Source organism: Bos taurus, chromosome 4 (assembly GCF_002263795.3).
Source record: "Bos taurus isolate L1 Dominette 01449 registration number 42190680 breed Hereford chromosome 4, ARS-UCD2.0, whole genome shotgun sequence".
NCBI lineage: Eukaryota > Metazoa > Chordata > Mammalia > Artiodactyla > Bovidae > Bos > Bos taurus.
Window position 1 is genome coordinate 73,278,782 of NC_037331.1, and position 12,901 is coordinate 73,291,682.

Here is a 12,901-nt window from a genome sequence, read left to right on the forward strand (position 1 = left end):
TAATCATGTAATGACCTCCAGGGCTTACTCCTGAGTTTACTACAGAATTGACATTGACCTTTCAACAGGAACAAGTGACAGGGTATCACACAGCAGATTGTGTGGACGTGAACATCAACATTTCCTAGACTTAACCATACTGTGCTTCCCTCAACTCCCCAGGTGTGTCTCATTTTACAAATAAGCTCATAAGCTAAATCGATGGGAGGCACATAAGGCCAAATTTTTCTCTAGTGTCTGGTTCAAACATTTTCTGTCTTCTCCTTTGTTTGTGCACAGTTATATAGAGAATCTAAAACACAGGTCAGGTGTGAGTTTGACTCTGAGCCAGGAAAGTAGATATAATTTGAAAAATTGCTTTCATAAGAGGCTGAGAATAACTAATTGAAACAAAAGTAGAAAATACACTGAAATTTGATACTGTAAATTAGATGAACTTGCCAAATATACTTAGCTTAATGACTAACAGCACAAAGTACAATTGGTGGAAATTAACCTATTATTTTAATATTTTGGAATACATGTACTAATTTCTGAAAATGTCATAAGGATGTTTTTATGACAACTGCTGCTGCTGCTAAGTTGCTTCAGTCATGTCCGACTCTGTGCAACCCCATAGACGGCAGCCCACCAGGCTCCCCCGTCCCTGGGATTCTCCAGGCAAGAATCTTATTAAATCCTAACCCCAACTTAAGCTTTCAAAAAGGAATACATCTCAACAAACTTACATGATGAATATAGTTTAAATTATTTTCTTTGATTTAGCCTCAAACTCCTTTATAAGATCCAGACTCTGGTTCAAACATGTGCTAAATTATCCAGAGTTGTTCAATTTAAAAATGTTTGTCACTAGATTTCTTATCTCCTTAAAGTAAATCATCATATTGTTGTTCCATTTTTAAGTCACATTCAACTCTTTGTGACCACATGGACTGCAACATGCCAAGCTCCCCTGTCCTTTATTATCTCCTGGAGTTTGCTCAAATTCATGTCCATTGAGTCAGTGATACTATCTAACCATCTCATCCTATGCTGTCCCCTTCTTTTGCCTTTAGTCTTTCCCAGCAATGGGGTCTTTACCAATGAGTTGACTCTTTTCATCAAGTGACCAAAACATTGGACAGCTTTAGCATCAGTCCTTCCAATGAATATTCCAGGTTGATTTCACTTAGGATTGACTAGTTTGATCACCTTGAGTCCAAGGGACTCTCAAGAGTCTTCTCCAGCACCACAATTTGAAAGCGTCAATTCTTCATATAGTATTATGTTTAAGTTAAAGGTACTGCCTTCCATAAAATATCCTAAGCTGAAAATCTCCTGTTGTTAAGTCACCCAGCCATGTCCAACTCTTTGTGACTCCATGGACTGTAGCCTGCCAGGCTCCTCTGTCCATGGGATTCTCCAGGCGAGAATACTGGCATGGGTTGCCATTTCCTTCTCCAGGGGATCTTCTGGACCCAGGGAACGAATCCAGGCAGTCTCCTGCATTGCACATGGATTCTTTACCAACTGAGCCACCAGGGAAGCCCCAGTCACCTTTTACTATCCTCTCTTCAACCCTCCATCCTTTTCTGCTGCCAAGTTCTGTCAGCTTCATTTCTGAAACACCTCTAGGATTATTTTCTCTTTCTTTTGCTCAGGACCAATGTATCAGTTCCTGCTCTCACCTTTCCTAAATTTAATTATTACTCTGACTTTCTAACCACTGTCTTGGTCCTATTCTCATGCACTCTATTTCTTCTTCTAACTGCCACCAAAATAATAGTATAAATATAAATCTTCTCCCCTTGCTTAAAATGCCTGTTTGTAAATGAATTAGTGTTTATATTTATGTTATCTTCCAACATGACCCTAAACAATTCTCTTAAATTATTCTCTTATACTTTTTTCTTTTCTTCTTCAATCCACCTTTTCATCCTCCATATCTTTGAAGAAGATTTTCCTCTACTAAAATTCCTGTTCACAACCTTACATATGTCTTTCTCCAGCTGGCAAATAAATAGTGATTCTTTAAGTGTCTGTTCAAATGTCCCTTCTCTGTGACACATTTACCTAAGACCCCAACAAAGGTCAACCTCCTCTTGCTATGAACTTCATAGTACTTTTAGAAAATCCTTATTTATAATATAATGCAGAGCTTGTTCCTTACACTTGCTGATTACCCGAATCTCTTGAGGAACTTTTAAACAAGAGAACTACACAATCTATGGAACTCTACTGTACATTTCTTTAGAGTTATTTCTGGGAATGGAGTCCCAGAAGCTTCCAGGACTTGAAAACAATGGATTTGCTTAGTCATCTTTTTATTCCCAACTGTGAGGGTGTTGCCTTGTACAGGAAAAGACATTAGTGAGTGCTGGCCAGAGAAAAGGTGAAGTCCATTAGTCAGTCTGTCCTCCACTAAGATCTGCAAGTTTATTCCACCCTCATCTTTGACATTAATCTGGTGATAGCTTGGGCTAGTACCTACTAAAGCTCAGAGTAGATAAGCAACTGGAAATGTATAGAACTTTATAGATCAAAGAGCTCATGTAACAGAACAAATAGAGCAACGGCTTTGAAGGTGGACAGATTCTGGCTTTACCACTTTCTAGTTCTGTAATCTTGGATATGTTACCTAATTAATCTGAGCCCCAGATTCTTCATATGTAAAACTGGTATAAGATTACATTGCTGTAGAGAGTTGGGAGAATGAACAGAGCTGGTGAAGGGAAAGCACAGAACAGAATAGGCATATATTCAATGGCAGCCCCTGTTATTACAAACCTTTAGTGATCTTCACTAACTTCATGAGTCAACATCTGATAATATTTCATAAATGAGTACTTTCTTCTAACATTTATCTCTGAAATCTTTAACTATCAGTATAGAATTGTGCTCACTGACATGAAATAAAATATTTACATAGTTTCTGCTCAGTAATCCTTTAACAGGAAAATATTCAGGGTAAAATAAGAAGCCTTTATCCATGGTTTAAAATCCTGCATCAGGTTAGGGAAGGTTTAAGAACCAACTTTAAGTTGGTTAAGAATATAACTTATCTGCAATGTTCCTCAAACAGTCATCCTTTCTAAAGAATCATGGGAACACTCACGAGCACTCATAGTCAAGTCTAAATCAAACTAATATCTCCTATAAAGATAGCTGCCCAGCTGAGTGGTGATGTAAGAGTATTTGGGCGGCCAAATGATGCTGTGATATTCATATCTACTAATTTTCTCTTCATCTTGATGCTTTTAAATAATGGTAATTCCAGGGCAGATACTACCCTTTAGAATATCCCATTGTTCAACATATTTCCGAAGGAATTTTTACTTCATAATGAATTATTCTGGTTTAATTTGGCTTAGACGATCTATAATTTTGGCAGCTGCACTTTGAGACAGCACTTCCTGTGAAATCTTTGTTTACACTTTGTATGTGTGCACGTGTGCAATAAATCAGGCTCAGTAGTGTCTCCCCTGTCATATTCCATCATATAACACTAATAAAATTTGACATGCTCTGGGACCTTGTGATGAATAACCATATGTGGTGACAACTTGGAGAATGCTTAAAAAATATGCTCTGCAGTGGTTTCAAAACCTTACATGTACTTCCAAGTTGTTGAAGTAACCTTTATAAAATAAAATTCCAGCCACAAAGATCAATTTAGGACTTTAGTACAAAACTCATGGAGAGATATTCACATTAAGCTTATCAATAGCCATTATATAACACAGGGTTATAAACTGTAACATACCTAATATTGCAAAAAAATTCCATATTTTATATGAATACAAGAGCTATAAGACAATGACATGAAAGAATAAAGACATCACAGATTAAAAACTTAATCTGTATTTTTTTTTCTTTTGGTTGGCTTTTGGATGAGTCTGTCTCCTGAAATCGTCATTATTTATATACTGTTGAGCTAGATTCTGAACTGAATGCTTTGCCCATGGTAAGCACTTTACAGCACTTAGTTTTGCTGCTTTCCCGTATCACTATTGCCATTTGCTAGTTGAAGAGACTGAGACTAAGCCAGTGAAATTAACAAAAGTCACATAGCTAATAAGTAATGGAGAGATGACTAGAATCCAAATAGTTTGTTCTGTTTACAAAAACTGCAGTCTCCAGGTTCTGCTGCTCACTTGTCCTCTTAGACAAAACTGAATGTCCTGCCCAGATACCATATCCTTGTGGCATTCAAATCACCTTTCCTGTAGAGCTTGCCTCGTGGCTAGACTTGTATTCACCAGGAAGGGAAGAGGTGATTTCTGCCTGAGAGCTGAGGACTGACTCCCACAGCTGTGCAGAGAGACCTTTGTCGCCTGTGAAAGCATATTGTGCAATTCTGCTCTGATTAGCAGCACAGCATGACTTCTGAAATCAAGCAATTTCTAAAACCCAGCAGGATTCATCTAGAGAAAGCCCTGTCAACACTCTTCTTAAACCTATACGTACTAAATTTGGTGCTAAGCTTTGACACTGAAGCCCACAGAATATTTCCTGGATGTTGTGAACTCAACATTCTATGATTTTATATTAAAAACAATTCTCCTATTGGAACAAACTGATGTACATGAAACAATGACTAAGGTAATATTAGAATTTTCATAATTTTATTAGTATTAAACTGAAGATAGTAAAATTGGAATTAAAATGATTAAAAAACAAAAGTTTTGCTTTAATTTAAACACTTTTCTTTTTTCTGAATAGGAAATTCTTCTTTTTTAATTTATTTTTTTTTATTGAAGGATAATTGGTTTACAGAATTTTGGTGTTTTCTGTCAAACCTCAACATGAATTGGCCATAGATAAACATATATCCTTTCCCTTTTGAACCTCTCTCCCATCTCCTTCCCCATCCTACTCCTCTAGGTTGATACAGAGCCCCTGTTTGAGTTTCCTGAGCCAGATAGCAAATTCCTATTGGCTATCAATTTTATATATGGTAATGTAAGTTTCCATGTTATTCTTTCCATACATCTCACCCTCTCCTCTCCTCTCCCCATGTCCATAAGTCTATTCTCCATGTCTGTTTCTCCATTGTTGCCCTGTAAATAGTTCTTCAGTTCAGTTCAGTTCAGTCACTCAGTCGTGTCTAACTCTTTGTGACCCTAGGAACCGCAGCACACCAGGCCTCCCTGTCCGTCACCAACTCTCGGAGTCCACCCAAACCCCTGTCCATTGAGTCAGTGATTCCATCCAACTATCTCATCCTCTGTTCCCCTTCTCCTCTTGCCCTCAATCTTTCCCAAGCATCAGGCTCTTTTCCAATGAGTCAGGTCTTCTCATCAGGTGGCCAAAGTATTGGAGTTTCAGCTTCAACATCAGTCCTTCCAATGAACACCCAGCACTGATCTCCTTTAGGATGGACTGGTTGGATCTCCTTGCAATCCAAGGGACTCTCAAGAGTCTTCTCCAACACCACAGTTCAAAAGCATTAATTTTTCGGTGCTCAGCTTTCTGTCTAGTCCAACTCTCACATCCATACATGACTACTGGAAAAACCATAGCCTTGACTAGATGGACCTTTGTTGGCAAAGCAATGTCTCTGCTTTTTAATATGTTATCTAAGTTGGTCATAACTTTCCTTCCAAGGAGTAAGCGTCTTTTAATTTCATTGCTGCAGTCACCATCTGCAGTGATTTTGGAGCCCAGAAAAAAAAGTCAGCCACTGTTTCCCCATCTATTTGCCATGAAGTGATGGGACTGGATCCCATGATCTTAGTTTTCTGAATGTTGAGCTTTAAGCCAACTTTTTCACTCTCCTCTTTCACTTTCATCAAAAGGCTCTTTAGTTCCTCTTTACTTTCTGCCATAAGGGTGGTGTCATCTGCATATCTGAGGTTATTGATATTTCTCCCGGCAATCTTGATTCCAGCTTGTGTTTCTTCCAGCCCAGCATTTCTCATGATGTACTCTGCATATAAGTTAAATAAGTAGGGTGACAGTATACAGCCTTGATGTACTCCTTTTCCTATTTGGAACCAGTCTGTTGTTCTATGTCCAGTTCTAACTGTTGCTTCCTTACCTGCATACAGATTTCTCAAGAGGCAAGTCAGGTGGTCTGGTATTCCCATCTCTTTCAGGATTTTCCACAGTTTATTGTGATACACACAGTCAAAGGCTTTGGCATAGTCAATAAAGCAGAAATAGATGTTTTTCTGGAACTCTCTTGCTTTTTGACGTATCATTCTTCTAGATTCTGTATATATGTGTTAGAATATGATATTTATCTTTCTCTTTCTGACTCACTTCATTCTGTATAATAGGTTCTAAGTTTATCTACCTCATTAGAACTGACTCAAATATGTTCCTTTTTATGGCTGAGTAATATTCCATTGTGTATATGTCCCACGGCTCCTTTATCTATTCATCTGTCGATGGTCTCTAGGTTGCTTCCGTGTTCTAGCTATTGTAAATAGTGCTGCAATGAAAAATGAGAAACAGCTGTCTTTTTCAGTTTTGGTTTCCTCAAAATTCTTAATAAAGAATGTTTTGCCTATTTATGGAGAATTGGCATAATGTCCCTCAGATCAGATCAGATCAGACCCTAAACTTGGGTAAAAGTGAATGAACATTATTAATTCCACTTTGAAGACTTATAACCCTGTATATGAGACAGCAAAAGAGACACTGATGTATAGAACAGTCTTTTGGACTCTGTGGGAGAGGGAGAGGGTGGGGAGATTTGGGAGAATGGCATTGAAACATGTATAATATCATATATGAAATGAGTTGCCAGTCCAGGTTCGATGCATGATACTGGATGCTTGGGGCTGGTGCAATGGGACAACCCAGCGGGATGGTACGGGGAGGGAGGAGGGAGGAGGGAGGAGGGTTGAGGATGGAGAACACATGTATACCTGAGGCAGATTCATGTTGATATATGGCAAAACCAATACAATATTGTAAAGTTAAAAAATAAAATAAAATGTAAAAAAAAAAGAAAAAAAAATTATGAAATCACTCCCTCATTTTCTGACCTAGGAAACATACTATCATAGTGATGTATAAATTATTAACTTCTATATCAATATAGGACAGTGAATTTTATCCCAACATTTATTATATATATTTCTCATAAGTAACATATTGTAATGACTTACAAAGATAATGACAATGGATAATGTGATGGCAAATAAGAACTTATTTAGCATTAAACATATGATGTATTATTTTGACATTCTAATAATATCAATTCTTCTGGAATCAGCTTAATATCCATGTACTTTAGTCTGTAGCATGTGGACAACATCACTCCTGGGGGAAAAGAAAAAAGTATTATCAAATTTGAATATACTTCCTACAATTGATAACTATTTTGAAAAAGAAATATATGTGTATATGTATGTGTGTATATATATATATATATATATATATATATATATATATAAAATCTATCTTTCTAGTCCTCTTCCTTCTCTTTTGTTTTTTTTCCTTAAACATTCAGTTTGAAGCTTTATTAGAAATTCATCTTATGATCATATGCAGGACTTCTAAGTTCGGATTGGAGGTGACTGTTGAGATACCATCTAACCCTATTGTTTTTCAACTGCACTTTAGGTATAGTAAAGTGAATGTCGCTCAGTCATGTCCTATTCTTTGTGACTCCATGGACTGAGTCCATGCAATTCTCCAGGCCAGAATATTGGAGTGGGTAGCCTTTCCTTTCTCCAGGGGATCTTCCCAACCCAGGATTGAACCAAGGTCTCCAGCATTGCAGGCAGATTCTATACCATCTGAGCCACCAGGGAAGCCTTAGGTATAGAATGAAAATCAAATCCCTAAGTGACTTTTGAGCCAAAAATAAAATCCAGGAAAATACAGTGTAATTGTTGATTCAGTATACTATAATATAGATATCAAATAAATTTTCCTTCCAGTTTGGAAAAAAAAAAAAAACACTCCTTAATTCTTTTAATTTACAAACACCTTTTATTTTCTCCAACAGTGAAGCCACAGCTGCCCACAGAGGCCATTATCACCTCTAGTGATTTTAACACTTGAAGCCTAAGTTAGGAGTTCAGTATTAACTTAAAAACTTTATTTAGATTGTGTCACCTTTTAAATTGAGACACTCTTTTTCTTTTTTTTTTGGAAGGAGGAGGCAGCAGAGAATAGGGCTTTAGCATTATCAATTCATTGTCTCTATGGCCAAGAAAATGTTACAAAATCAGCCCAATGCAATGATATTATACATTTTTGTAGAAAACGGAAAAGTGAGTTAAGTCTAATGCTCTCCTGTCATTTGGTGTTGTCCTTACCTTTGCTTATTTGTCTTATTTCCATCATTCCTGGGTAATCAGTAGAAACTGTAGTCAACAAAAGGCAGTTATAACTGAAATTTTATCTAGTAGTGGTAGTGTAGTTACTAAGTCGTATCTGACTCACAACCCCACGGACTATGGCTGGCCAGGCCCCTCTGTCTATGGAAATTCCCAGGCAAGAATACTGGAGTGGATTGCTATTTTCTTTACCAAAAGTGCTATCTGCTTCTAAGTTTAAAAATATCTTTATGAATCATTTATGTATTTTCAAAGTATTATCTAGAGTTTGATTAGATAGAAGTGGCTTGAATCTATTATTCTTCATAAATCTTTTCCACACAGAGCTTCAAATTAAAAAAAAAAAGATTATTCTAAATGCAGATATTGTCTTTTTAATCAATTAGAACTATTTTCTTCTTTCACTTTTTCCTTTATTCTTTCATTGTCCTTTTCTTCCTTCTTCCCATCTCACATTCCTTTTCTCCCTTCCTTATTCTATTTCTTCCTTCCATTACTCTTTTCTTCCTTCATTTCTTCCCCCTAGATATCTTGACAAATATCACGTCATATTTTAACACAAGTGAATAACCATTTTGTATTTTCTTAGTTTGAAAGGATTTCTTTTAACAACAAAACCAGTATCTCTCAAACAATGCTTCCCCAAGGATTCTTTAAGAGCATTAAAATGTTATTCAGCATTAACAATGTTGTATCAAATATTTAAAAGTTTCTAAGAGAGTAAATCAAGTTCTCATCAAAACAAACAAAAAAAGAATTTGTAACTATATGAGGTGCTAGATATTAATTAAACTTACTGTAATCATTTCACTATACATATATATCAAATCATTATGTAATACACTTAAAACTAATATAATGTTGTATGTAAATTATACCTAAATATCCTGGAAAAATTAATAGAATGTGCTATCCAAAATACTCATTTTGTAATCAAATGAGTTTTTATAATTTTGCCACTCCATGAACTGTAGCATGCCCGGCTCCCCTATCCTTCACTGTCTCCTGGAGTTTGCTCAAGCTCATGTCCATTGAGTCAGTGATGCCATCCAACCTTCTCATCCTCTATCACCCTCTTCTCCTACCCTCAGTCTTTCCCAGCATCAGGGTTTTTCCCAGTGAGTTGGCTCTTTGCATCAAGTGCATTGGAGCTTCAGTTTCAGCATTAGTCCCTCAAATGAATATTCATGGTTGATTTCCTTTAGGACTAACTGGTTTGATCTCCATGCTGTCTAAAACAGTCTTATTGACATTAGTATATAAAGGGGTAAGTGAAAATAACTGCAAAAATTTCTGTGTCTCACCGATTAATATTATGTGGCACTCTTTTCCCAGGGACAGCAATTTAAGAAACACTGAAGTGAGCTAATTATAGTTGTATAAAACCATTCATGTGATCTCATAAGTGTCCCAGTTCTTTACACCTCTGAGGAGAGTATCATTGGGAAAAATTATGAGTAAATTAACTTTAATAGATTGGATATTTTGTAAAGCAAGCATTATGATAAACAATCTTGCTTCTGTTGTCATAGTCTAAGGAAAGCTCCCAGGGAGAAGGTTTTGGGGACTTACGTGCCTCCCTTTTTGTGGGTTTTGTTCTTGACATCGATGTTCCCAGTAAATCTCTCCATCATGCCTTTAAACAACACAGAAAAAATGTCCTCCTTTTGTGTTTATTTCAATACCAGACTTATCTTTATCTTTACTATTTTGATGGCAAACTTTCTAAAATTTATTACAGGCTTCCAGATTTTCTTAAAGACTCATATAAGTTTGATGGTTTAGATGTATTGCAAACCCTATTTTACTGTTGTTGGTGTTCAGTTGCAAAATCATGTCTGGCTCTTTGAGACCCCACGGCTTGTAGCATACCAGGATTCTCTGTCCTCCACTATATCCCGGAGTTTGCTCAGATTAATGTCCATTGAGTCAGTGATGCTACTGAACATTAACACTAATGTCTATTAATTATATTCAAGACTGTTTGTTTTTATGATAAATAATGAGAATAATAATTTAATAGTGACAATTTACGAAGTGTTTTCCATGTGACTGTGTACCACATATTTCCCATGTTATGTCGCTTAATCCTGATGGTAGCTATAAATGACATATATTTCTACCTTATTTTCAAATATGTGTAAATAGTGTTTTAAGATTAAATAGTTTACCCAATATTATAGAGCTAACAGGTAGAATATTCAGGATTCAAACCCACATCTGCCAGATTCAGAGCTTGTATTCTAAACTGATTATTCTACCTCACACTACAACTAGAAAGCTACAAATGGAATTAGTTTATTTTTATAGTATTCTCTGTCTTTCCACCAGTGTGGAAATATATGTATAACTGAGGAAGTCCATTCACCACTAAGCTCTCTCTGAATTTTAGATATTCTGCTAATGAGATATGGACTCTGCAGATAGTGAAGTGTCTGGGGTCTCTACAAGGTATAGAGGATACAGAGAGGAATTTCAGAAGATGATAAATACAAGAGAGTTAGACTGGATTGATGAATATAATGAAAATATTTTATTTCACAAAAACATAAAAAATGGCAAAGTAGAATGAGGGAGGAGAAGGCAATGGCACCCCACTCCAGTACTCTTGCCTGGAAAATCCCATGGACGGAGGAGCCTGGTGGGCTACAGTCCATGGGGTTGCTAGGAGTCGGACACGACTGAGCAACTTCCCTTTCACTTTTCACTTTCATGCATTGGAGAAGGAAATGGCAACCCACTCCAGTGTTCTTGCCTGGAGAATCCCAGGGACAGGGGAGCCTGATGGGCTGCTGTCTCTGGGGTCGCACAGAGTCGGACACGACTGAAGTGACTTAGCAGCAGAATGAGGGAAACAATTAAAAGAAATGAGAAATTCTGGGGCAAGCACATTTGTCCAATGATTCAGATTTTAAAATTTTTTGAAAGTCAGAAACATCCCTAACTTATAGCTCAGGAGTAATCCAAGACAGGGGTTTTAGCATGGAAACTGCAGGAAGATTTTTTTTTTTTTAGATTTCTTAAAGAACCCAAAGAAAGGTAATCAAACAAGAACTAGATAAAAGCACCAGAATGCAACATCTGAAATCACCTGTAGAGACATGTTTAAATGCCTGTATTATGGGTTGGCCTATATCTAGCTGAAATTAACACAAATTTTTTGGGTAATAATTTTTCTCTTTATACAGTCTGTAAAGAAAATTTACACTGCACTCCAAGCAGCAGATTCTGTTTAGAACATGTGATTATGAGGTGCTGTACCAGGCTTAGATTATAGAAACCCAGACTTAAAAAAAAAATACATCAATTTGACTCACCTTCTCTGAGGAACTATGAAATTAAACAACCCAAGTATACAATAATGTTATTAGATGATTTTGGAGGAGAAATAAGAGAGTTCTTAAACAGAATCATTGCGTATCAGTGTGAACATCCTGCATGGTTTCCCATGCATTTGTTATCAGAATGTGTTTTAGGTAGTTTTATAAAGCATTTCACTTTATGCCTTGAAAATTACATTGTGTTTCCTTATAAAATGACTTTTATGTTACTAGTGACCCTTTTTGGCATAGAAGTGATTTCAGAATGCCACCATAATTCGCATAATTTTAAAAAGAGTCTCTAGACTGAGATTCCACCCTCCGGTCCCCAAACATGCAGTGCTTGCAGGTTATACTGCTCAGTAGGCCGTTATTTTCTTTAACATGCATTCGTGTACATTGGGATTCCAACATGAAACGAATTTCTATGCATCAGAAAAGCATGGGACTTAATTACCATGTTGGATTTTAAACAAAGCAACTCATTCCCAACAAAGGAAGTTAGAACATATGCAGAGTGTACTCGATTCTACAATGCTTTTAAAAGATTGTGAACAGTTGGTATGAGAGTTGCCAAAATTAAAGAATAACTTTTATGAGGAGAATAAAAGAGAAGTCCTGCTATAAAAATTCTTTAGAGTTCATTGAATGCTGCATATTCCAGCTCAGGTAGAACTGCAAATTTATGACATTTATTATGAAACTGGACTTGAATCTCTAACAGAAAAATGAGGGGCCCAAGTGGTGACCATTAAATTATACAACTTGTTATAAACTATCTTATTATTCTACTATTCTATGTAGCCTCACCTTTTATTACATCTTAAATGCAAACTAAAGAAACCACCAAGAAAAGACCTTTTCTAGCAAGAATAGTGAAGTAAAATAGTCTTTAAAGCACAGACACAAAGATTTAATAATAACATACAGTACCTAGTCAAACAAAATCAGTACATTGTTCTTAACTTTGAGTACCAATAATCTAAGTTTAAACATGGCATTCAATAAAATGATTAGGGAAATTAACTATGAACAGAGATAGACTTATCAACTAAAAAAATATAACTATCCCATTCAGTTCAGTTCAGGCGCTCAGTCGTGTCCGACTCTTTGCTACCCCATGAACTGCAGCATGCCAGACTTTCCTGTCCATCACCAACTCCCGGAGTTTACCCAAACTCATGTCTATCCCATTACTCTCTCTTAAAAATGGGGATTTTTTTCTTTTATTTCTTCCTTCTGTAGTTTTCGTAGTATATACTGATTATCATAAGCTTTTTCAGTAGTAAATCGTGTTAGGAAAAC

The 12,901-nt window shown here is 36.4% G+C and overlaps 1 protein-coding gene and 1 pseudogene across 1 annotated transcript in view; one reads left to right on the forward strand and one right to left on the reverse strand.

Annotated features, from left to right (window-relative positions):
- Positions 1–9,907, reverse strand: part of LOC112446469 (zinc finger protein 44-like) — a 146,060-nt pseudogene extending 136,153 nt beyond the window's left edge.
- The window catches only part of ZNF804B (zinc finger protein 804B), a 567,979-nt gene that overhangs the window by 419,635 nt on the left and 135,443 nt on the right, over positions 1–12,901 (forward strand).